Source organism: Diabrotica virgifera, chromosome 1 (genome assembly GCF_917563875.1).
Source record: "Diabrotica virgifera virgifera chromosome 1, PGI_DIABVI_V3a".
NCBI classification, from domain to species: domain Eukaryota; kingdom Metazoa; phylum Arthropoda; class Insecta; order Coleoptera; family Chrysomelidae; genus Diabrotica; species Diabrotica virgifera.
This window is the reverse complement of record NC_065443.1, coordinates 48,559,135-48,586,337: the sequence shown is the minus strand read 5'-3', so window position 1 is coordinate 48,586,337 and position 27,203 is coordinate 48,559,135.

The window sequence follows — 27,203 nt, the reverse complement described above, 5'->3', positions numbered from 1 at the left end:
GTTTTTGTATTACATTTTTGTTATCTTTCTTAGTTTTCTCAAAAAGAAATTGTTTGTTTCATTTTTAAACCAAAATAATTCAGTGTTTTTTAAGATTATATCCTAAGCTTTAAAAAAATATCAAAAAAATTGTACTAGATTTATTCAAACTTGAGTAATACCGTCTTAAATTGGTGGGAATTCTGTAAAACTACGAAGTTTTCAAAAATTACATTTTTTGAGACATCGTATTATTTGAATTAAATTTTTGAGATTTTTTTTGAATAAAACATCGTTTAGTAAGATGATTGAGAGTTAGGTTGTGCAAATTTGAGAGTTTTATAAGTAAAATTGTATTAGTTACACATTTTTAAATCATTTTTAAACAAAATTCATGTAAGGCTCACTTTCCGCTTACACCGTACTTATGTCCATACATTTTATTTCTTTTTATTACAACCGTAAAATAGCTTATTTGATGTTCTTTCATATCCAATTTGTAAAATTTCTTTTGGTCCATTAGTTAAAGAATTACATTAAAAAAACTCAACCGTGCACTTCTTCCAACGCTAGTTTACAGTGCGCCAATGTGTGTGAGAAGGGTGACTTTAGCGTTATAAATAAAAAATTACAGAAGCTAGAGATTTAATTTTAGAAAAATCTTTATATAAGGTTTTTTTTGTAGAATTTTCTGAATTTTTCAATGGTCAAGTCAGTTTTTTTCTAAAAATTATATTTTCGGAGTTATTTAAAAAAATATCTAACTTCGCTGTTCATTTGTTTAATAAAAAATGAAGCACCCACTTCTCGAGTAGAACTTTTTGATATGTTGTTTATTAAACATTTTTTAATGAAATTACAGAAAGTTTTATCTTGTTTGATTTTTTCCGAAGTGAAAATCTAAATGCACTCCCCTATCTATTTAAATGTTTACAAAATGTGCTACAATTACATTATTATTGAAAAATCCAAGTGGTGGATAAAAAGCCGTAAGAATATGTTCTTTGGCTGCCTGTGACCCCACAAGGCACGTGAGTTGCTTAATTGACAATATGTCTTAACATTAAGGACAGTGGGTATCAACTGGATTGAGTGTTAAAAGCATTTCCGATTGATGTCAGAACGAGACTGTCAATGTACCGTAAGGTTTTGTGAATTGATCTAATGTTACACTAGCCATCAATTTGGAAGGTTTTTGTGGTTTGTGGTTCAAATTTATGGCCCCTGTATCATTAGATCGATTCACAAAACCTTACGCTACATTGACAGTCTAGTTCTGACAAATATCGGAAATGCTCTGAACACTCAATCCAGTTGATACTCACCGTCCTTAATGTGAAGAAATATTGCCAATTAAGCAACCCACGTGCCTTGTTTGGGTCATAGGAAGCCAAAGGCCATATCCTTACGGATTTTTTATCCATCACTTGGAGTTTTCAATAATAATGTCATTGTAACACATTTTGTTAACATTTAAAGGGTTTTTACTAATGAATTTTTGGTGGCTCAGCAGGTAACCGGCGAATTGTTCAAATGCATTTGCTCGAAATCAATTGCTCGAAAATCAATTAATTGCTCGATATGAAAATTTCTCGAAATAAAAATTGCTCGAATAAAAAAGAAAATTATATATCTAAAATATTTATTCACAATAATACAAAATATAGACATAAGAAAGATTCTTGAAATAGGACAAATTATGTGATATTCCACGTATATAATCGTATATTAATTTATGCTGAAAAAGTATTTATTACAATACTTTAAAAAGGGGTAAACCCTGTAGTTGGCTGTATACCTTCAATATAACAACGTGGAATGAAATAAACACTTCTGTTGTATGTAGGCATATGAATTTATTAAAAAACCCTTAAAATTTATCCACAAGGGAGTGTAAGTACAAAACGTTTTCGGTCAAACTGATCATCATCAGTGTTTCAAAATGTTATGAAAACTGCAGGAAATATGAAAACTGAGTTGTAAAAAAATAGAATTTAAAAATTATGTTTCCACAAGCTTCGCACAATATCGCTTACCTGGAAATCCGTGATGTTTAGGATATGGTAAACTTGTAGATCCAATGGGTGACTCAATTCTGGACTCCTTCCATGGAATTCGCGATGCACGTGGAACGCGGGACGGTACCGTCAAGATCACGAAAGGGAGTACCTTTTTCGTTGAAAGCTTGAAGCGAAATCACAGTAGTGGTACCTTGTCCTTAAAGTCCTTAACGCATGTCCAGTTTTATACATGCGTACCGAAAGCGATAAGCTTTGAGCTTGTGGATAATTTTAAAAATTGACATTAAGAAGGTTATTCCGCGTCATTTTACAGGGGGCATACCAAAATAACTAAATATAATTAAATTGTCTAAAGCTTATTCTACCCGAAAATAAATAAATAGTAGAATCATAGCAATATTAAAATAAAGAAATAAAGATTCCCGAACATTCATCCCGCCAAAACGAATGTTTTCAAAGTAAGAGAGAAAGAAAAAAAAAATAAAACTAAAGTTACACTCAATTAAACTTAATTAAAAAAGGCAGTTACATTGCCTAATTGCCTGGAAGAGGACAAATCTTGACCACCGGTCGTTTCATCGTGCCGCGAGAAGTTTTGACTTCGACAACGCGAATTACATCATCCTGTCCCGGAAATACGTTAACAATACGACCAAGTTCCCATTGCAAAGGAGCTTGCTGTTCATTCTTAATAACTACCAGATCTCCTTTAGAAACCGGAGGAGACTGTTTAGTCCACTTGTGTCTTTGTTGAAGAGTGTTAATATACTCTAAAGACCAACGTTTCCAGAAATCGCTTTGGATACGTTGCAGTAGCTGCCAACGACTTAGTTTGTTAAGACTTAAATGCTCTAAATTGGGTTCAGGAATCGGATTATTTAACGATTCGAAAATCAGAAAATGTCCAGGCGTAAGTGGCTGCAGATCATTAGGATCTGAGCTAATGGGACACAAGGGACGAGAATTTAGAATAGCCTCGACTTGTGTTAGAACTGTATAGAATTCTTCAAAGGTTAAAATTTGATTTCCCATAACTCGGTAAAAATATGATTTAAATGACTTGACGCCAGCCTCGGCCAATCCATTCAAATGCGGAGAAGCGGGAGGATTAAAATTCCAAGAAATGTCTAATTTTTGTGCTGTAATTTGAGCAAGTTCTATTAATTGATTATTAGCACCCTTAAAATTAGTGCCCTGATCACTTACAATATGATTGCACCTACCCCTTCGGGCAATGAAACGTCTAAAAGCTGCTAAGAATGACTCTGAACTAAGATCAGATGTGGCTTCCAAATGAATGGCCTTAGTAGCGGTACAAACAAATAAACAGACATAACCCTTAAAAGTTTTTGCTCCTCTGTGTTTGCTCATCAAAAGCGAAAATGGACCAGCGAAATCAATGCAAACTGATGAGAATGCCTTTCGGAACGAGGGTAAATCAACCATATACGGATTATATGACTTGGGTTTAGAACGAAAACATGTAATACATCTAGATAAACATTTTTAAATTGCTGCTTTAGGGGATAAGATCCAATATTGTTGAAGCAACAAGTATTGCAAAGTCTTTAAACCAGGATGAAAATATGAGCTGTGAACTGATTCTATTATCAATTCTGTCAGTCTGTGTGTTTTGGGCAAAAGGATAGGATGTTTAATGTCATAACTAAAAGAAGATCTTTTAAGCCGACCACCAACTCTAAGTAAACCATCTGGGTCTACAAATGGGGCCAATTTACGAAAAGGTTTTGACAGTAACTGATTTTGATTAATCTTAAGAAAAATATCAGAAAAAACATCCAGCTGAACATATCGAATGATCGGTATAAGTGAAGAATTTATTTCCTGAGGAGTAAGGATTTTGTTTTCGTTGAGTCTTTGTTTAGACCTAGAATTTTTTATAAACCTTATAACATAAGCTAAAATTCTTTGAATTTTAAGCAAAGAAGACAATCGGTTAAGTAAATTAAATAGAAAATTGTCACTATTAACTGTCACCGCAAGTGCAACTTGTTTTTCCTCCTTTTGGATCTCTATTGATAAATCAGAGTAAGATTCAGTTGCAGGCTGACCGGGCCAAGTGGTTCTAGGCATAGAAAGAAAAGGAGGGCCTGACCACCACATAGAAGTATTTAGAAGTTGAAGCGGACTTTGACCACGACTTGCATAATCGGCAGGATTCTGTGAAGACGCCACATGATGCCAACTAGAATTAGGGACAGTTTCTTGTATATGACTTACTCTGTTAGCTATAAAAGTCTTCCATCGACTTGGTGAAGAAGACAACCAAGCCAAAGTTATCATAGAATCTGACCACGCATATACAGCGTCAAACATTATGAAGCTCTCATAACTTCTTTGAACAAAATTAATTAAGTTAGCCAGAAGAACTGCTGCCAAAAGCTCCAAACGAGCAATAGACTGGGTCTTTAATGGAGCAACCTTGCACTTAGCGCTAACCAAAAAGGTTTTGATATTACCAGTGGTTTCTTCAATTCGAAAGTAAACAACACTAGCATAACCTACTTGAGAGGCGTCACAAAAGCCATGTAACTTGACGCGAGATATGGCTTCAGAACCCAAATAACGAGCAATTTTAATATCAGCGAGATTTGGTAATTCCGTTTTGAATTTTGTCCAAATTTCGGTAATCTCGTCGGATAAGATTTCATCCCAAGGGACATTGAGCTCCCACAATCTTTGTAGCAGACGTTTTGCAAACAGAAGACAGGGTGAAATAAATCCGAGAGGTTCAAAAATCCTACTAATTTCAGACAAAATGTGTCTCTTTGTACAAGAGCGATCAAAAGGGACATACGAATAGGAAAATATGTCTGATGACGGATCCCATTTTAATCCCAACAGTTTGATGAATGAAGGTTCGTCCTTATCAAAACTATAAGATGAGTTCTGACAATCGGAAGCAGAAAGATGAGTAATTAGATCAGGGTGATTACTAGCCCATTTTCCAAGTTCAAAACCTCCTCTTTTCATAACTGCGATTAAGTCAAATTGAAGAGTCAAGGCTGAGGGAATATCATTAGCTCCCAGTAAACCATCGTCCATATAAAATTGAGTTCTTAAAGCTTTAGCTACATGAGGATAATTATTTTCTTCAGAAGCTGCGAGTTCATACAAGGTACGTAATGCCAAATATGGTGAAGAAGATATACCATATGTCACAGTGCGTAAATGATACTCCTGAAGAGGTTCGGATAGGGAGAAACGCCATAGAATACGTTGATAGTCCCAATAGTCGGCAATCACATTAATTTGTCTGTACATTTGCTTAATGTCGCAAACCAAGACATAGGCATAAAATCGAAATCTAAGTAAAAGACTAGCAATGTCCTTCTGAAGCTTTGGACCTACAAGTAAGGTGTCATTTAGAGATACACCGTTTATGTCACGCAAACTTGCATCAAAGACTACCCTTATTTTAGATACAATCTCGAATTCGGAAATTTGTTCCTTAAATATAGCATGATGGGCGATATAATAGGCTGAAGGAGAATGGTTATGCTCTGTAGGAACGAGAGACATGTGACCCTTATTTAAATAATCTTGCATAAAATCACAATATTTTGTGCGTAAATCAGGATTTTTTCCAAAACGATTTTCAAGCATCGAAAAACGTCGATGGGCTTGAGAATAAGTATCAAGAAATTTAGGTTTTTCTTGACGAAAAGGTAACGGGACAAAAAATCGACCTGTAGAATCTCTAAGAGTTAAAGACTTATATATTTCTTCACATTTTTTATCTTCAGAGGATAAAGGTAAGGATTTAGAAATCTCCTCAAACTCCCAAAATTTTCTTAATTGCGTGTCGATATTTGTTTCAAATGACATATGACAATTAACAAGAGTATTTATAGAAGAATCATTAGGGAGGCAATTTACTTTACCTTGAAGAACGTATCCAAAAACAGTTTCTAATGCCACTGGTTGATTTGGATTTCCAAAAATTCTACCCGATTTTAAAATAAACGGAGTGAGTTCTGCACCAACTAACATGTCTATAGGACCAGGTATGTGGAACTTAGGATCTGCCAATTTTAAAGTTTGAAGATGTGTCAACTCAGAAGGATTAATTAGGAATTTTGGCTGATTTGAACATACTTTAGGAAGAACAATGGCTTCAAATGAAAATGTTGGATCGATTTGTCCACACGGTTTCATTGTGCACTGCACTATACCACTGTTTGCAGCCAATGATATTCCATTGAGACCTTCAACAGGAATCGAAAAATTTCTTTTTGAAAGGCCAAGACGTTGAACACAAGATTCAGAAATAAAATTCGCCATAGAACCTGTATCAAGAAGAATTCGTATTGTGGTAAAGTTACCTCGAATATCCTTTACTTCCGCTTCACAGGTTGACAATAAAATAGTTGATTGAGGAAGTGATAAGGTGCTTGTAATACAGTCAGAATTGATGTAAGTATTTACAAGGGTATTGGTAATCGAAGAACTAGTAGACGGGTTGCAACCCACTGACGGACCAACAGAGGGGTTGGAAGAAGTAACCTGAACGTTTGAATTCTGCTCAGAAGCTGTATCGTTTGATTTTGTATCAAAGTGCAATGTTGTATGATGGGGGAATTTGCAAACACGACATTTATGAGATGACACACAATTCCTCATAGAGTGTGGCGAAACTAAACAATTAACGCAAAGTTTGTGTTGTTTAGCAATAGAAAACCTCTCTTGAGAGGATTTAGAAAGAAATATTCCGCACTTATATAAGGCATGAGGCGAAGAACATAAGATGCACTTAGACTGCTCAACTGAATTAGGGCTGGATTCCACCAGAAAACTAGATACGTGTTTTTTATTGTTCACCTTTGGCTTGTGAGATGACGAAGCAATATACTGAACAGACTCCAGTGCGATGCATTGTCTATCTAAAAACGACATTAATTGCCTATAAGTTGGCAATTCCTGGCTAAGGCTATGTTCCAGTTCAAAATTGGTTCTGGTTTTTGAATCTAATTTATTAAGAAGCATGTTAAATAGCAAAAAATCCCAATGATCTACAGGCAACTTCATTACCCTGAGAGCAGCAACATTTTCTGAAAAGACACTTAATAATTTTCTTAGTTCAAAAGAATTTGCCTTTGAAATTGAGGGAGCATTAAAAATTTCATTATAATAGTGGCTAGCTAAGATACGTGTATTTTTATATCTTTTTTCCAGCTTTTCGTATGCTACAGTATAATTGCCCTCAGTAAGAGGAATGCCTTTGATTAAAGCTAGGGGTTCATTACCCAAAGAAGTAAGCAGATACTGAAACTTTTCAACATTAGATATGTCAGGATTATTGTGAATTAGACTGTTAAAGACATCAAAATAAGTAGGAAAATCTTTATAAGAACCTTCGAAACGCATCAAGGAAAGCTTTGGAAGGGTTACGACACTTCTACGGTTAGAAGAATTAGAATTATCTACAGTAGACATGTTTGCCGCTTGAAAAGATGAGTCATTCAACAAAAAATCATGTTTTAGTGATAAAACTCCATAAAAGGCTTTATCAGCATTTAATCTCATCTCATCATAGGAAGAAAATTCATCATCATTGATTAATGAAATAACAGTGTTATGATTACTTTGAAATTCATTATAAGTGCCATCAATAGCATTGGCTCTAGCAAGAAATTCAGGCTTTAAAGACTCATCATTCGAAACTTTAAGACCACACTCGTAAGTTTCTTGTAATCGTTTAAAAGCAGTAGTTCGCTTTAAATTGGCTTTTGTTAATTTATCAGACATGTTAGAAAGTTAATTTAACAAATTAATATTCTAATAAAATTTACTTAAATGTGATTGATTTGTATTCTAAATAGCGAATAAAAAATTTATTAATCAAAGACACAAGTGGTTTAAAAAATAAACGTAATTCAAATAATAATTGTTTTGTTATAAATAAGCGAACAACAGCAAGTAACTTTATTTATCAAAATCGACATAAAAATAAACAAGAAAACCTAATTAACGTGAACCCATCAAATTAACCGATAATAATAATTAGCGACAGGTTTAGAAAAGCAAAAACTAGAAAGCGATGTACCGTTCAATTTCTCGATTCAAAAATATGTGCGAGAATTTACTTTAGGTATCGTATTGTAAAGTTTTTAAAAGTTACAAAAAAGTGACTGTTAATAAAAAGCCTATAACGTTTGTCGTTTATAGAAGCTTACAAGGTTTAAAAATGACGCAAAATAAGCTTATGTTATGTAAAATAAATAGAAAAAAGGCTCAAAATATGGCTGCGAAGGACCGAAATGTTTCAAAATGTTATGAAAACTGCAGGAAATATGAAAACTGAGTTGTAAAAAAATAGAATTTAAAAATTATGTTTCCACAAGCTTTGCACAATATCGCTTACCTGGAAATCGGTGATGTCTAGGATATGGTAAACTTGTAGATCCAATGGGTGACTCAATTCTGGACTCCTTCCATGGAATTCGCGATGCACGTGGAACGCGGGACGGTACCGTCAAGATCACGAAAGGGAGTACCTTTTTCGTTGAAAGCTTGAAGCGAAATCACAGTAGTGGTACCTTGTCCTTAAAGTACTTAACGCATGTCCAGTTTTATACATGCGTACCGAAAGCGATAAGCTTTGAGCTTGTGGATAATTTTAAAAATTGACATTAAGAAGGTTATTCCGCGTCATTTTACAGGGGGTATACCAAAATAACTAAATATAATTAAATTGTCTAAAGCTTATTCTACCCGAAAATAAATAAATAGTAGAATCATAGCAATATTAAAATAAAGAAATAAAGATTCCCGAACAATCAGTGTAAACGTCCCGTGTATAAATAATTGAAATCTCTAGATATAGTAATTTTCAATTACTTGTACAATGGACGTTTACACTGATGATGGTCAGTTTGAGCGAAAACGTTTTGTACTTCCACTCCCTTGTGGATAAATTTTAAGGATTTTTTAATAAATTTTTATGCCTACATACAACAGAAGTGTTTACTTCATTCCACGTTATTTATTACAAACCTAAAATATCTTTGAACTTTTAAAATAATAAGAAAAATAACGGATTTGATTTTCTCTCATTATGATAATTAGGGATGGTAATCATTTCCAGGTATTAGGGAAAGAATAAAATCATTAAATACCCATTAACATGCTTACCCGTTACCAATGTTTCTTTATTGGGTGTGTATTATTATTATTATTTTGCATTATTGTGAATAAATTTTTCAGATATATAATTCTCTTTTTCATTCGAGCAATTTTCATGTCGAGCAATTGATTTTCGAGCAATTGATTTCGAGCAATTGATCTCGAGCAATTGCATTCGAGCAACTGACTTAGAACCGGCTCAGCATATTATTTGCCTATAACCAAACTTTGCTTGTTAATTTGATCAACATTTTAATTTTTTAACATTTGTATTTACTAAAATGATTATAATTATTTTAGGTAGCAACACTGATGATGATCTACTTAGATCGAAAAATAATAAATAAAAATAAATATACCTTTTGTATAAAGATTGTTAAAGATTTTTGCGTGGTGTAAATCAGTACAGTTCTTTACATACCTATTTGACATTTGAAATAATTATTTTTAATATTTATCATAATTAAAATTTTTAAAATTGTTTCTGTTAAAAATGAAATTTATTGAAATAAAAGTGATTATTATTATTCATAATATTGTTATTGCAGTGTTTTTATTGTAGGTATTAAAAAGTCTAAGGTGAAATTATACATAAATATGTACCGATTATGGGTGTCACGAAAAGATTGGTCATAAAGGTGCCACTTCGGTATGCGGTCTACCGTCTAATATGTGGTCTACGGCAATTTAGCTGATTCGGCATGAGGTCTACGTACAAAAACAAATTAGAGAAACTATTACAAACATTACTATTTTATTATTACTTACAGATTCACTGTTCAATTGGTAATTATACAAAGAGTCTACATTCTACCACATCCAATACTATTTTAATATTAAATATCATGCAACCGCAGTAAATATCGGTTTTTGCCTGAAAGGAGGAAGACCTAATCCTTCGGTCCAAACCCAACTTACGGGTATTAGAGTGAGAGAACCGCAGGGCAGGAGGTATTTGACCGCTGCGCGCAATCACAACCCACCCTTTTTATTATCACTAAACGTATAAATATAAATAATAAATAAAAAGTTTGTAATAGTTTCTCTAATTTGTTATTGTACGTAGACCGCATGCCGAATCAGCTAAACTGCCGTAGATCGCATATCAGACGGTAGACCGCATACCAAACTAGAAACTCTGCCGTAGACCGCATACCGAAGTAGCACCGGTCATAAATTATACAACACATTTTGGGGTCAAAAATAGTTCGATTGAACGTAACTTACCTTAGTACAAATGGGCTCATAAAAAAAGTTACAGCCCTTTGAAATTACAAAATCAAAATCGATTTTTTTTCAATATATCGAAAACTATTAGAGATTTTTAATTGAAAATGGACATGTATTATTTCTATATGTCAGGAACATCTTAAAATAAAATTATAGTGAAGTTTGTCCACCCCATAAAAAAATTATGGGGGTTTTGTTCCCTTAAATCTCCCCAAACTTTTGTGTACGTTCCAGTTAACTCATTATTGTGGTACCATTAGTTAAATACAACGTTTCTAAAACTTTTTTGTCTCTTAGTATTTTTCCATAAGCCAGTTTTTATGGAGATGCGGCTTCTTTTTTAATATATTTACATAAAAAATTTATGGGGGCTTTGTTCCTTTAAACCCCCCAAATGTTTGTGTACGTTCCAATTAAACTATTATTGTGGTACCGCTAGCTAAACACACTGTTTTTAAAACTTTTTGCGTCTTAGTATTTTTTTGAGAGGTCACCATTTATCGAGATGTGGCTTCTTTTTCAAAATATACCTAAAAATGTAAATTATAAATAAACTTTCAGCTTACTAAGTGGAAACAGTAGCGATCAACAGGTAGCGAAAACGCGTTCCAAGATTGCGGCTTTAATTTTGAATATTTTTTCGAGATATTTGGCACACTTATTCGTAATATAATAAAGAATGGTGGTACAATGTAAAGAATGGAGCCAATTTGAAAAATATATTAATATGTGGAAATTACTCTGTAATTAAATACAATATTAAAAAAACTAGCCTGTACCGCCATTAAGAAGAACAAAAAATACACTTTCTTCAAATAAACTTTTTTATCCGATGCCTAGATTTTGTGTCATTTTGGAACTACGAATGAAATAAAAAATTTTAGTAGTTCCAAAATGACACAAAATCTAGGCATCGGATTTTAAAAATTTATTTGAAAAAAGTGTATCTTTTTGTTCTTCTTAATGGCGGTACATGCTCGATTTTTTCCATTATATTAATTTCCACATATTAATATATTTTTCAAATTGGGCTCTGTACCGCCATTCTTTATTATATTACGAATACGTGTGCCAAGTATCTCGAAAAAATATTCAAAATTACAGCCGCAATCTTGGAACGCGTTTTTGCTACCTGTTGATCGCTACTGTATCACCTTAACAAGTCGCTATAATCGTACATACCATATACAAATAATGTGGTGGATTCGCCAAATTTTCAAAATATGTCGATAAACACTGGCTTATCGAAAAAGTACTAAGAGGCAAAAAAGTTTTAAAAACATTGTGTTTAACTAATGGTGCTACAATAATATTTTAATTGGAACGGAGACAAAAGTTTGGGGGGGTTTAAGGGAACAAAATCCCCATAAAATGTTTATGTGGATGACAAATTTCACTATAATTTTATTTTAAGATAATCCTGCCATAAGAATGATATATTTCCATTTTCAATAAAAAATCTCTAATAATTTTTGGATATATTGAAAAAAATCGATTTTCATTTTGTAACTTCAAAATATCTTGGGAGTATCAAAGTATCTTTTTGGGACACCCTGTATAAAATCACAGTTTACTCGAAAAGTTACCAAGACACGATTTTGATTTTGATCAGAGATGATTACTGAAACACTGACTTTGATATTCTGGAAAAATGTTGCGGGTGGTTTTCATGTATGATTAATTTTTTTCTACACTACCGTGCTGAATTATTCAGCCCCGAACAGGGTCTATTGTTTGCTTATTTTTCTGGAGTAATTTTGTTTAATTATTTTATTCTTCTTGTATGAATGTAACACATTCACATATAATTATCACAAATTATATTATATACCTCTTTTCCAAATGTAAAAACCATAAACACCACAAATTATAAATTGATGAACACCTTGGAAACCACATAATGAAACAAATCGTGTTGGAAATCTACAATTAGTCGCTGTATTTCGAGAAAGGTAAGTGTAAATTTGTCACCGTCCTAATTTGAAATTCAGCATAACCTCGTCATATCTAATTATTTTATACCTGCACTGTTAATTAAGAAAGGATTACGTACTGCCTGAAAGTTTGGGCTGGTTTTAATTAAATTAAATATTAGCCTTGTAATTAAAATGTTTTTGTTATGAGCAGAATATTTTTTTAAAACGGTTGATATATGGATATATATTTAAACTACTTTCCTTTGCCTAGTCACTTATCCATATTTATTTTAATATTATTTTTTTCTCTAAATAAATTGGATGAAAATTTTTTTTTGAAGTGTGTAAAATTTATTAATTTCCTAGCTAAGCCCCTTTAGAGCTATAGTCAAAGGATTAAGTACTACTATTAAGAGAGAGATCTAATTTCTGTATTGAAAAAAATTCCTGGTGTAGTTTTTCAGAGGTTGATTTTTATATGTGCAAGAAATGTAAAAAAGTTAAAAACAAATCTAGAACAGCACTTGGGTCTTTTACAAAAAACACATTAAAGATTTTTTGTCATGGCAATGTTAAGAACCTACCACCTCAAGTATAGGCAAACAGCAAGAATGAACTGACATCCTTCTGATGGTTACCTCTACTTCAGATAGTAGGTTCTTTTGATGATAAAAAAAATGTTAATTTTGTGAAAATTGTGTTTATTGTGAAAGTTCCATGTGCTATTCTGGATGTTGTTTGAACCGTTTTACGTTTTTTTTACACATAAAATTCATCCTCAGACTTCAAAAATGGGATCCTCTCTTTATAGTGATCTTTAAACCTTTGACCGTTGCTCTGAAATTACCCGTGTTGAGCTGCCCCCCCCCCCACTTGCAAAAATTAAAAATCAAATAGCCCTGATTTATGAGCTATTTATGAGCTCTCATATTCCGCAAACTAAAAATTTTGAGCTCGTTCCACTGAGCAGGAATTTAATACCCTAGTGGGGGGGGCTGAGTCAGCCCCCCCCCCCCACTACTTAAAAATAGGAATATTGAATCGGTTTTTGCGGCAGAATTACGAGCTATTTATGAGCTCTTGAAATTATATAGTTTCGAGTTTTGAGCTCATCCCCTTCACCCCCAAACAACCCTTGAATTGATTTAACTTAAGAGAAAGATGCTGAGAAAACTTAAAATATATCGTATTGCGGATATAATTCCTATAGCTTATATACTCTAAGAATAAACTATTAAATTAAGGGCATTTCGATTATTGAGCTACAACCCCTTCGCAAGAAAACCACCCTATCTTCCCGGCTTAAGAGAAAGTTGTACTTAAAATGCGTTAAACTAATTATTTGGCGACTACATATCATTGAATAATTTATAAGCTTCCAAATTACGCGCATTTAGATCAGTAAATTGCAATTTATTTTGTATAGTGCAGTCACTGAAGGTAAAAATCAACGATTACCTTCAATTTCGGTGAACCTTCATCGATTTTCACGAAAATTGGTCAGTGGTTAGAGGATATGTCAAGAAACAAAGGTGACATGGTACCACCTTGCGCCTTTACCCTGAGGGTGGATACCGCCCCTTCTCGGGGGTGAAAATTATTTTATAAAAAATAACTGCACAAATCAATAAAAGAACAAATTAAAAGCAAAATTTATTATATAAAGTTAATAAAATAAGTCAATACTTTTTAAGTTATTAAAGATCAAAGATTTTAATTATTCGTGAAAAAAATGCATGTTATGAAGCGGCTTTTCGTAAATCACTGAAAAACTGTAAGTTTTTACAAAAAAGTTAATAGTACTTTAATTCGTATAGCTTATATTCTAAGAATAAACTCTAAAATCACGCGCCTTTCGATTATTGAACTACAACCCCTTCGCAAGAAAACCATCCCATATTCCCGGCTTAAGAGAGGGTTGTACTTAAAATAATTTAAATTAATTATTTGTCGACTATATATTGTTTAATAACTTATGAGCTCGCAAAATATACGCATCTCAATTATTGAATTGCCATTTTCTTTCTATAGTGCAGTCACTGAAGGTAAAAATCAACTATTACCTTCGATTTCGGTAAATCTCCATTCATTTTCACGAAAATTGGTGAGCGGATTTTGATACTATCAACTTTTTCTGGATCTTATTTTTGATGGGTATTTCTAACTACTTTGACAAGTATTTAGTACCTAAGTGTTATAAAATACATCTTTTTCCCGTTATTTAAGCTTGAACCCTTAGATTTGTACAGTCGCGGAAAAAAATATACATTTAACTACCAATAACTTACTTTAAATTAACATTAAAGGTTTTTCAAGTAAGCAATTTATTATATTTTTTATTAGCTTCAATTTTAGTGATGAAAACTTTTTTGTAAAAACTTACAGTTTTTGAGTCATTTATGAAAAATAGCTCTAAAGCATGCATTTTCTTTCCAAAAATTAAAATATTTGATCTTTAATAACTCAAAAAGTATTGATTTATTTTAATCACATTATATAACAAATTTTGCTTACAATTTGTCCCTCTCTCGATTTGTGGGGTTATTTTTAATAAAGTAATTTTCACTTCCGAGAAGGGGTGACATATACCCCATGCTAAAACCCCAAGTTGTTATTGTCAATTCGTGAAAATAAATGGAGATTTACCGAAATCGTAGGTAATAGTTGATTTTTACCTTCAGTGACTGCACTATAGAAAGAAAATGGCAATTCAATAATTGAGATGCGTATATTTTGCAAGCTAATAAATTATTAAACGATATGTAGTCGCCAAATAATCAATTTAAATTATTTTAAGAACAACTCTCTCTTAAGCCGGGAAAATGGGGTCGCTTTCTTGCGAAGGGGTTGTAGCTATATAATCGAAAGGTGCGTGATTTAAGAGTTTATTCTTAGAATATAAGCTATACGAATTAAACTACTATTGACTTTTTTGTAAAAACTTACAGTTTTTCAGTGATTTACAAAAAACCTCTTCAAAACATGCATTTTTTTCACAAATAATTAAAATCTTTGATCTTTAATAACTTAAAAAGTATTGACTTATTTTATTAACTTTATATAATAAATTTTGCTTTTAATTTGTTCTTTTATTGATTTGTGCAGTTATTTTTTATAAAATAATTTTCACCCCCGAGAAGGGGCGGTATCCACCCTCAGGATAAAGGCGCAAGGTGGCACCATGTCACCTTTGTTTTTTGACGTATCCTCTAACCACTGACCAATTTTCGTGAAAATCGATGAAGGTTCACCGAACTTGAAGGTAATCGTTGACTTTTACCTTCAGTGACTGCACTATACAAAATAAATTGCAATTTACTGATCTAAATGCGCGTAATTTGGAAGCTTATAAATTATTAAATGATATGTAGTCGCCAAATAATTAGTTTAACGCATTTTAAGTACAACTTTCTCTTAAGCCGGGAAGATAGGGTGGTTTTCTTGCGAAGGGGTTGTAGCTCAATAATCGAAATGCCCTTGATTTAATAGTTTATTCTTAGAGTATATAAGCTATAGGAATTATATCCGCAATACGATATATTTTAAGTTTTCTCAGCATCTTTCTCTTAAGTTAAATCAATTCAAGGGTTGTTTGGGGGGTAAAGGGGATGAGCTCAAAAATCGAAACTATATAATTTCAAGAGCTCATAAATAGCTCGTAATTCTGCCGCAAAAACCGATTCAATATTCCTATTTTTAAGTAGTGGGGGGGGCTGACTCAGCCCCCCCCCACTAGGGTATTAAATTCCTGCTCAGTGGAACGAGCTCAAAATTTTTAGTTTGCGGAATATGAGAGCTCAAAAATAGCTCATAAATCAGGGCTATTTGATTTTTAATTTTTGCAAGTGGGGGGGGGGGGGGGCAGCTCAACACGGGTTCTGAAATTGGCTTTGTAAGCTGAAATTGCTCAGGTAGGAAGTTAATAAATTTTAGACACTTTAAAAATACTTCTCTTTTTTCATTCATTCTGTTGTCATAAGTGTGTACAAACAATTTCAATTATTATTTCTCTATCACATTGGAGAAATTAAACAAAAGTTGTAAAAATTTTTGAATTTTTTTTATTTTTTTTTGGTGTTTACTTTTGGTTCACTCAATTTTTGAGTTAGACTCTTTTCTTATTTTTGAAGATAGATATTTTTAACTTTTTTTTTACTTTTACTATTTTTACTTTATACTATTTATATCAGTTTTTATAAGTTACCCTCGAAAAATGTATAGTTTTCCTGTTTTTTGACATTAAATCTCTAAAATTTAGCATTTGACGAAGAAAAGCTCTCTTATAATTAACTAGGTATATCTCGGTTACTATTAGTTTTAAATGCAATTAAACAAAATCATTTTGTTTATTATTTAAAGGGTACATTTTTGTTATATAAATAGTTGTTTTGATAAAACTAATAATTTTTTAGTTATTAGCAGAAAACTGATTAAAAACATTAATTTTTCCAAAATAAACTAACACTGTCGATAGCAAATAAATCGAAAAATATTAATTTCATCAGAGAAAGATATAGAACATTTTTTGCTAAGAATTAATTTTTTTATAAATTTTTGCTGCCAAAAGAAAATAAACCATTTCCACCCTCGAGATGGGGTGGCAACTACCTCCATAGTAAAAACGCCATTCGGCGTTATATAAATTTTGATCCTTGGATTCTACTACTTATTTTCAAACTTTCAAGCAAATCGATATATTCTGTAAAAATTGCGAGGTGAAAACCTTATATTTCTGGACTACTATTATTTCTTTTATAATTCCTATTCTTCTTTTAAGTAGTGCTTTTTCTTATTGCTTCTTTTATAATGTTTTCGAGCTGCAGAACTTTTTCCTCTATTTCTTGTGACTTGTCGATTATACAGACGTTTCCAATTCCTATGTTCAATAGTCGTTTCTTGTTGCTTCTTCAATGTTTTTTTTCTCTATCCTTATGTGGTAGGGAAGACTATTCTTCCTTGTTTTGTGCCTTGGATATCACTAGTTTCTTCTCCGACCTATTTTGTGAGGCAAAGGCTATCTTGATTAATTTTTGTGGTCAATCCCATTTAGTTAAAGTAATATTTTAATTATATTATATCATTATTATATAGAGACAATATATATTATCTTTACCATGCCACAATAAACCAGTTTCAGAATCCCTTTGTGATATACGATAATTACTACAAAGCGTAGAAGTACAAAGACTCTCAATCAGAACCAAACAGGAACATTGAGAGTTTCGAAATAAAGTGATATTGATGAATATTTTAAATAATATAGTCAGACATAGTTATAAAGGAACAACTACTAGTAGAATAAGTGCAAAGACAGAGGAGTAATAGATTTTATCATATCTAATCTCCGAATGAACAGGAATATAGATAAGAAAACCTTCTCTAAATTACTACTAAAAAAATGTCTGTCCGTTCAGACTAGATAGATTAACCCGGCAGTGGTCGTTATATGAGATTTTCTCTCACGGTTTCAGAAAATTGCGCACAACTTTATTTCTGGGAAATTATACGCGCTCTAGTTCCTTCTAGTCATCTAACTATCCTCCCCCGAAAATTTAATAGACTCTTCCGCTCATATAGTGCATATAGTGACTTAGTTGACTTAGTATAACCGGATTGTTTGAGTCAGTGCGCTTCATGTGAGATATTCTCTCATCGCGCGACCACCGGCGCCACCAACTGTGTATAAAAATTAATTTTATTTTTCCACTTAAATCCTGAAATATTATCCTTTTATAATGTATTAAAAGGCGCCGTGGATGTGGTCGATGAAAAGAAAAGCCTATTATTCTGTTTCACGGCTTAGTTATAGATGGCCACTTACCACATATTTTTCAATATTAAATATTGGCGGCATCGACAGTCACATTGAATTATAAAGATAATAATAAAAAAACAGAAGAACGTCGTGTCTTTTTAAAGGAATTGGCTTTATCATTGATGAAACCTTATCTTACAAATTGGTCGACAATTCCAAACTTAACTTTAAGCCTTCGAATTTCTATTGCAAGAATTGCCAAAATAACGTTACCGAACTCATCACAACCTGAACCGTCGGATATTCAGTTTTGGTCATTTTGCCATCGCTGCAAAAATAGGAAAGTAAAAAAAATGTAATTATTGTCAACAACCAATTTGTCTAGATTCTAGAGTCTAGAGCATTCTAGTTATACTTGTGTAAAGTGAAGCCTTTAATTACGAAGATACGGAGATTGATTAATATTGGTTTAATTCCGATAATTATTTGTAGCTTTTCATAGTATTATGTATATTATTTTATATTATTATGTTATTTTTATTAGTTAATTAAAGAAAAGTTTAAAATCTGTTTCAAAAATTTTATTTTGTAAAGAAAGGCAAAAGTTGGATATGTGAGAGAAAATCTCACGCGCGACCACTCACGTACAAACCTACCTAGCGACCATCAATGCCAGGTTAACAGTATAATTTCAAGAAAACCTATAGATTTTGTGGATCCTCAGTGGATACAGGAAGTAGCAATAAGGGATGAAAGGGGAAAATTAGTGCAGTCATTAAAGGTTTTCACCTCCTATTTTGTTAAATCTCCATCGATTTGCATGAAAATTGGTGACTAGTCAGAGCATACCTCAAGAAACCAAACTGATTTGGTGCCAACTTACACTTTTACCCTGGTGGTGAATACCACCCCTTTCCGCGAGTGAAAACAGTTTTATTAAAAGTAACCCCACAAATCGATAGAGGGACAAATTTTAAGTAAAATTTGTTATATCATGTTATAGTACATTCTTTCACGGTTTTTGCTCTAAATTTTAAAGAACCGCTTGGATTGACATGAAATTTGGCGTACGCATAGCTTACATGTCAAAGAAAAAAAGTGATATTGTGCAGATGTGTGCTTTTGCCCTGGGGGTGACTTTCACCCCCTCTTGTGGGTGAAAAAATACATGTCCAAAATAAGTCCGGAAATGGGTAAACTGACTAATTTTAAGTAACTTTCGTTCTACAGAGCTTTTTCTCCAAGTCAATACTTTTCGAGTTATTTGCGAGTGAACATGTTCATTTTTCAACAAAATGTCCACATTTTTAGACGGTTTTTCGCAAATAACTCAAAAAGTAAGTATTTTGTCGAAAAAACGTTCTTAGCAAAAATATATCCTGTAAAACAGTAAAAGAAATGGTGTACGCGTTAGGTCTCTGGACCTCGTAGAACCAGAGTTATAGCCAATGAAAAATAGACTCATATTCACCAAATTTCAAATAGAATATTTCGACGTGAAATATCCAAAAAATTAAGCACTTTTTGGGAAAACCCATTATAACTTTTTTAAAGTGTTTAAAAAAGCTTTATTTCTGTTTTTATAAAAAGTTTCTAGCATTAAATTTAAGCAAGTTACGCTCAAAATAATGTTGGTCCCTTTTGTTTTGGAAAAAAAATCGGGAAAACCACCACCTAATTAGCAACTTAAATGAAACTAATCGTTACCGCTCCACAAATTATTTTACTTATGTTGTGTTTATATGATCTGTAAGTTTCATCAATTCAAAGTGCTTATTTTTGAAAAAATTTGGTTTTAATAAAATTTTTTAAAATTTTAATTTTGATAAATATGTTTTTTTTCAAAATAACTTAAAAATTGTTAGAGATACCAAAAATCTCGAAAAACAGGAAAAGTCAGCATTGCTTTTCTGAATATCATGTATTTTTTTGTATTCGGTTAGACAAAAATTGTTTAAGATTTGGTGCTTCTAAATTTGCATACATTCGTGATCAGTGACTCATTCAACCCCTATTAACTACAGCCCTTTCAAAAATAAGGACTTTGAACCAATGAAACGTACAGATCATATGAACAATACATACACGAGTCAGGAAACTTGTGAAGTAGTAACGATTAAGTTCATTTAAGATACTAATTAGGGGGTGCATTTCCAGATTTTTTTACCAAAAAAAGGGACTAACTTTATTTTGAGCGTAACTTGTTTAGTTTTGATGCTAGAAATTTTGTTTATAAAACAAAAATAAAGCTTTTTTTAAACACTTTAAATAAGTTGAAATGAGTTTACACCGAAATGTGCTTCATTTTTGGTTATTTCACGTTAAAATGTTCCATTTGGAATTTGAAAAATATGAACCTATTTTTCATTAGCTATAACTCTGCTTCTTTCTACTAGGTATAGAGACGTGATATATACACACCAATGTTTAAAAATTTTTATAGGCTATATTTTTGCTAAGAATGTTCTTTCGACAAAATATTTACTATTTAACGTATTTGCGAAAAACTGTCTAAAAGCGTGGTTATTTTGTTGAAAAAATGAACATATTCACTGGCAAATAACTCGAAAAGTATTGACTAAGTAAAGAAACTATAGAACAAAAGTTACTTAAAATTAGTCAGTTTATCCATTTCCGGACTTACTTTGGACGAATATTTTTTCACTCCCAAGAGGGGATGAAAACCACCCCCAGGTCAAAAGCACATATTGGCGCAATATCACTTTTTTCTTTGACTTGTTAGCTATGTGTATGCCAAATTTCATGTCAATCCAAGCGGTTCTTTAAAATTAGAAGTTTTGCAATATTTTACCGTTAAAATAAATCATACTTTTTGAGTTATTAAATATCAAAGATTTGTCTATTTAAGAGCATATGCGTGATGTTACGAATGATAAAAAGAACATATTAATTAATTGTATGTTAGTAAAATATTTTTTTATATTATTTTGATATTTAATTGAATTTTTTCTATCAATATAAACTGAATATGTCCAGAAACTGGGGGGTGTCCAATAATGGGTACATTTGACATATTCGAATACATTTTTGCTAACATTTATAATATCGAAATAATATAAAAATAATATTTTAGTAACCTACCATTAATTAATATGTTCTTTTTATTATCCGTAACTTCACGCATGTGCTCTTAAACATACATATTTATCTTTGATCTTTAATAGTTCAAAAAGTATTGATTTATTTTTATAACATGATATAACAAATTTTACTTATAATTTGTCCCTCTATCGATTTGTGGGGTTATCTTTAATAAAATAGTTTTCACCCCCGAGAAGGGGTGGCATCCACCCCCAGGGAAAAAGTGTAAGTTGGCACCAAATCATTTTTATTTCTTGGAGTATGTTCTAACTAGTCACCAATTTTCATGCAAATCGATGGAGGTTTGACAAAATAGGAGGGGAAAACCTTTAAAGGCTACAGTGGGTGATCATATTATATTATTAGAACCACCTATTATAATTCAATGTTTTAGAGGAAGGGTATATAATTGAGCTGTATCATATATTAATGGATTAGTTTCCATTTGGCTGTCTTCTTATACTTTATGAAAGTGCAATAAATAGTCTGACAATAGTGACAACATGCATGTGTAGCAATGCGTGACTCAGATGCCATTGTTTGTCAGTGCTGCCCAGCCTAGCTTGCAACTCGTGTGCCTATTATTTTGTATCCTTGGTGTTTAGAGTTATAATAAACTTTGCGAGTTTCCATTGCTCTCTAGTGATATTCTGACAGGCCTATATTATTTTTTGTGAATTTTGTAAAAATTGTGCGTTCGTTAAACTAGTGGTACCAGAACATCATTGGAAATCCAAAGACATCTCACCAAGGAAAATAGTAGAAATAAAAACTTTAATATTCAATACTAATCACTCCAACAGAAACATAGCATCCATTTCTAAAGTTTCAATGGCAACGTGGACCGTATAAAGAAAAAATTTACATCCCATTATTAAACAAAAGTAAAATTTTCTGAGGTGGCTCTAATAATATGATCACCCACTGTACACTAACTTTCCCCTTTCATTCCTTATTGCTACTTCCTGTATCCACTGAGGTGTCAGCCTGAAAGGGGTCATAATTATCAATATACAATAGACACATTTCATATGCCAAACTCCATAATATTACTTATGACGATGATTTTTCGGCTCTAGCTCTTAGACTATTATAAAAGGAATAAACTTTTATATCTACCAATTCTTTTCAAATACTATAACAGTGATTTTAATTATTTCCGATATATTTTTCTCACAGTTGTCTTGTGTGTCGAGACCACATTATAAAATAACACTCAAAGAAACATTACGTCCACAGAAGAGTGACACGTAATAAGAAAAATTGGTCACCGAACATTAAAGGTTTTTGAAATGTCCAAACTCATTCTCTATACTCTGAAAATTTCCGTCGATAAATGCACCCAAGCAATGATGAAAAACTCTGTCGATTCCTTGTCATTTTCTTTAAGTTCCAAACAGGTCAAATGAAATTGATTATATCTGAGAGGTAGACGTTAAATCTTTTGATACGTCTAAATCTGGGGAAGTAACAATTTTGGAGAAACTGGTAAAGATTACTTCTTTTAAAGGGTGTAAAAAGTAGATAATTCCTTTATAGACAGAATTCTGTACCTACCTACGTCTACTATCATCCTAAATTTTGCTAAAATTGTAACTCTATTAAAAAATATAATTTGTAACTAGGGGAGTGCAATTAGAACAAAAACATGCATTGTTTCGAAAAAATTCAAACAAGCTTATATTTTTCTAAAACTTTATTGTTAGTTTATATACTTGTTAAAGTAAAAAGTTCTACTCGCAGATTTGGCCGCTAATTGTTTATTAATTGTTTAAACAGTGACAATTGTTTTGTATAAATAATTTTAAAAATATCGTTAAATTCCTCATTTTACTTTGATTCAATATGTTTCTGTTTTGTTTTTGATTATGCTGAATCCGAATATGGCATTGGAATTTGAAAATTCTTATACAGAAGCTCTTATACAGTATGTCTGCGTAGCTAGGAACCACATGGAAAACTTTTTTATTATCAATTTTACGTAAAAAAGTTATTCTTTATAAAATACTCAGGATAGTCAAGAATCTAAAACTTAATAATCAGATATCAAACTTTTTTAATTTTATACGAGATATTATGTAAAAAATATGAATTTTTCTTAAGAGTTAAGTGCCTTTATTATTCACAATATTTTAATTAGAAGGATGTAATTATTGAACACTGAAACAAATTTTTTTAAATTTTTGAAATTAATTAAATTTGATACTTGAAGATTGCATCTTATATTATATACGATGCAGAGTATTTAATAATAAAGAATAACTTTTTTTCGTAAAACTGATAATTAAAAAGTTATCAATAGGTTCCAAGTTATGCAGACATACTATATAAGAGGAAAAAAAAATTTTTTTGCTGAACATTTATTATTGTTGAAGCTTATTATTAAATGTATTTTAGGTAAGTTTTTCAGAAAAAGGTGTTGATAACTTTGTATAAACATTTTTTTAGCTGGTAAGTTTCGGTCTTTGTATTACATTTTTGTTATCCTTCTTAATTTTCTCAAAAATAAATAGAATATTTCATTTCTAAAGTAAAATAATTTAGTGCGTTTTAAAGATTAGATCCTAAGCTTTAAAAAAGCACTTATAAAACTGTACTAGATCTGTTCAAACTTGAGTACTACCGTCTTAAAATGGTGGTAATTCTATAAAACTACGAAGATTTCAAAAATTAAATTTTTTGAGATGTCATATTATTTTAATTAAATTTTTGAGATTTTTTTTAATCTTGAAACAACATTTAACAAGATGCTTGAAAGGTACGTTGTGCAAAATTGAGAGTATTATAAGAAAAATTGTATTAGTTACACATGTTTAAATTATTTTTAAACAAAACTCATGTAAGGCTCATTTTCCGCCCACACCGTACTTATGACCATACATTTTATGTCTTTTTATTATAACCATAAGATAGCTTAATTATTCTTCTTTCATGTTCAGTTTGTAAAATTTCCTTTGATCTATTAGTTAAAGAATTACATTAAAATAACACAACCGTGCACTTCGCCGTACGCTAGTTTACAGTGCGCCAATGCTTGTGAGAAGGGTGACTTTAGCGTTATAAATAAAAAATTATATTAAGATACAGATTTCATTTTAGAAAATTCTTTATGTAAGTTTTTTTTTTGTAAAATTTTCTGAATTTTTCAATGGTCAAGTCAGTTTTTTTTTTTCTAAAATTTATATTTTCGTAGTTATTTAAGAAAACATCTAATTTCGTAGTTCATTTGTTTAATAAAAAATGAAGCACCCACTTCTCGAGTAGAACTTTGTGATATGTTGTTTATTAAACATTTCTTAATGAAATTACAAAAAGGTTCATTTTGTTTGATTTTTTCCGAAGTGAAAATCTATATGCACTCCCCTAAACGTAAGGTTATATTTTAATATAATACATAATACATATTTTCATCCACCAAGCAGGAGATAAGGGCTTTCTGTTTTTTTTGCTATTTATATAGCGGTATACTCTCATGGTGGAATAAAAATGTTTACGTGTAGACCACTCATCATCGGTAAAAACTGAAAAACCGTGGAATTTTGAGAATCAACACCGATTTTAATGCAAATTTGGGTTTAAGCTCTGTTGACACTCTTCTTCAAAATCTACTCTATGCTGAACTGCGCTTTTGCTCTGGGGGTGAAAACAACCCCATCTAGGGGATGAAAATTTTTTAATCAAAATAACTATGGAAATCGATAGAGTGGCCAATTCTGAGTAAATTTTGTTCCATAATTTTTTTTTGCAAAATTGACACTTTCCAAGTTATTTTTGATTGAAACTATGCATTTTTCATTGAAAAAACTCACGGTTTATCACGTTTTATAACAGTTTTTCATGAATAACGTAAAAACATTCAATTTTGTAGAAAAAGTCACTAAGAACAAAATTGTGGCTAATAAAAAAACAAAGAGATTCGCGTCGGAAAGAAGTATGTAAACCCAATAACGACTGAGATATTACTCTTTAAAGGATGGTTATTTTAACCCTCACATACAAGTTGAACGCACAACATCTGTGAGAAACTGAGTTTATTTAGATTATGTACAATTATTTGCTACAAATAAAATCCATTATTACTAGTATATTATGTTACGAGGAATACTCCCAAATCATGATTTACAATGTACATAAGATTGTAAATGACAAATCATGATTGACAAAGTTTATACATTTTAAATCTTAATTCGAGAGTCATTCTCGTAACATTTAACGTGTCTTGGTTTGTTTATTACTTTGTTATTACTTACAGCAAAATAGATTTTATTATTTATTACAAACATTATTTATTTTCGTTGTTATTTTAATTTGACTCAGGTTAAAATAACTCCTTGGTTTATAATAATCTTTTTTGATTGGAGATTGAAACGTCAAAATAAACGTAAAATTTTTTTTTCCCATATTCATCACTACGATGATGATTATTACAATTACAATCTGGTCATACTTGACCAATGAGCAATTTTAATCTAACCTAAATTATTACTGTTCCTTAAAATTAAGAGCTTGCCCCATAGCGTCTCTTATCTAACCTAACAAGATAGTGCACTATTCTAGTATACACACTAACGCGCACAAGCACTATGCTCTGCTTTTCACTATCACCTATCACTTAAACTAGTTCATAAGGTTTTGTCCTCTTCAGTCTTCTAACTTGCCCAGTAGTATCGAGGAGCTGGATTGCCTCAATATTCTCGTGCATGTGAAGTCGTTGCTCGTGACTTCCTGCCATCTTCTTGATGATTATTTCCACAGTTTCCATTCCTAGGTCCTTATGGAGATCACTGTTTGTAACATACCAAGGAGCATCTACAATATTTCTTAGTATTTTGTTCTGGAATCTTTGTATTAGTGTTATATTACTTGGTCTAGTACACCCCCATAGTGGGCATCCATAAGTCCATACAGGTCTCAATATATGTTTGTAAATTAGTAACTTATTATGCATCGACAGTGTGGAGTTTCTTCCAATTAGCCAATACATTTTTTTATATCTTATATTTAGTTCTTCCCTTTTTTTCTTAACGTGCACCTTCCAGCGTAGTTTTGCATCTAATGTTATACCCAAATACTTAGCAGTATCTGCATATGGTACTTGGATATTGCTGATTATAACTGGTATATATTGTATTTTTTTGTTGGTGAAATTAGCATGGACAGATTTAGCTTCATTTAGCCTGATTCTCCATTTTTGTGTCCACTTATAGATTTGGTTAACTGCTATTTGGACCTTTTTGGTCGCCTCTTCACTTGTCGTCCCTACTGCTTGAATAGCTGTATCATCAGCAAAGGTGGCAACTGTGTTGTTTTCCAGTACAGGTATATCACACGTGTATAGTAGGTATAGGACCGGACCCAAAACACTGCCTTGTGGAACACCTGCTCTAATTTCTTTTAAGTCTGAAAAACAGTCTTCTTGCTTAATTCTAAAATGTCGTCCTTTTATGTATGACTGTAAAAGTTTTGAGTACTGTATAGGTAACAAACATTTTAGTTTGTATGTTAAACCTTCATGCCAGACTTTATCAAAAGCCTGTGCAGCATCAAGAAATACAGTCGAACAGACTTTCTTTTCTTCTAGGGATCTTTCGATAATATTTGTGATTCTGTGCACCTGGTCAATTGTTGAATGCTTATTTCTAAATCCGAATTGATGTGTCGGTATCAAATTCCTTGCTTCAATAATTGGTTTTATTCGCTTAAGGAGCAGTTTCTCAAACAGCTTCGATATTACAGGAAGCAGAGATATCGGTATGTATGACGAAACCTCATGTGCTGGTTTTCCTGGTTTAGGAATCATAATGACTTCCGCCATCTTCCATATCATTGGTACATATTTTAATCTGAATGCACCGTTAAAGAGGTTTGTTAATTTTACGATAGCTCTTCGGGGAAGATTTTTCAACAGCTCACCCGTAATTAGATCATAGCCCGGAGCTTTCTTCGGATTAATATTTTCCCTTATTTCTTCAAGTACTTCTTTTGGTGTAGTTAGCCGAATTTCTTCCTCTAATTGAACAGGTTCCTCCCATCTTTCTTCATCCCCTTGAGGTT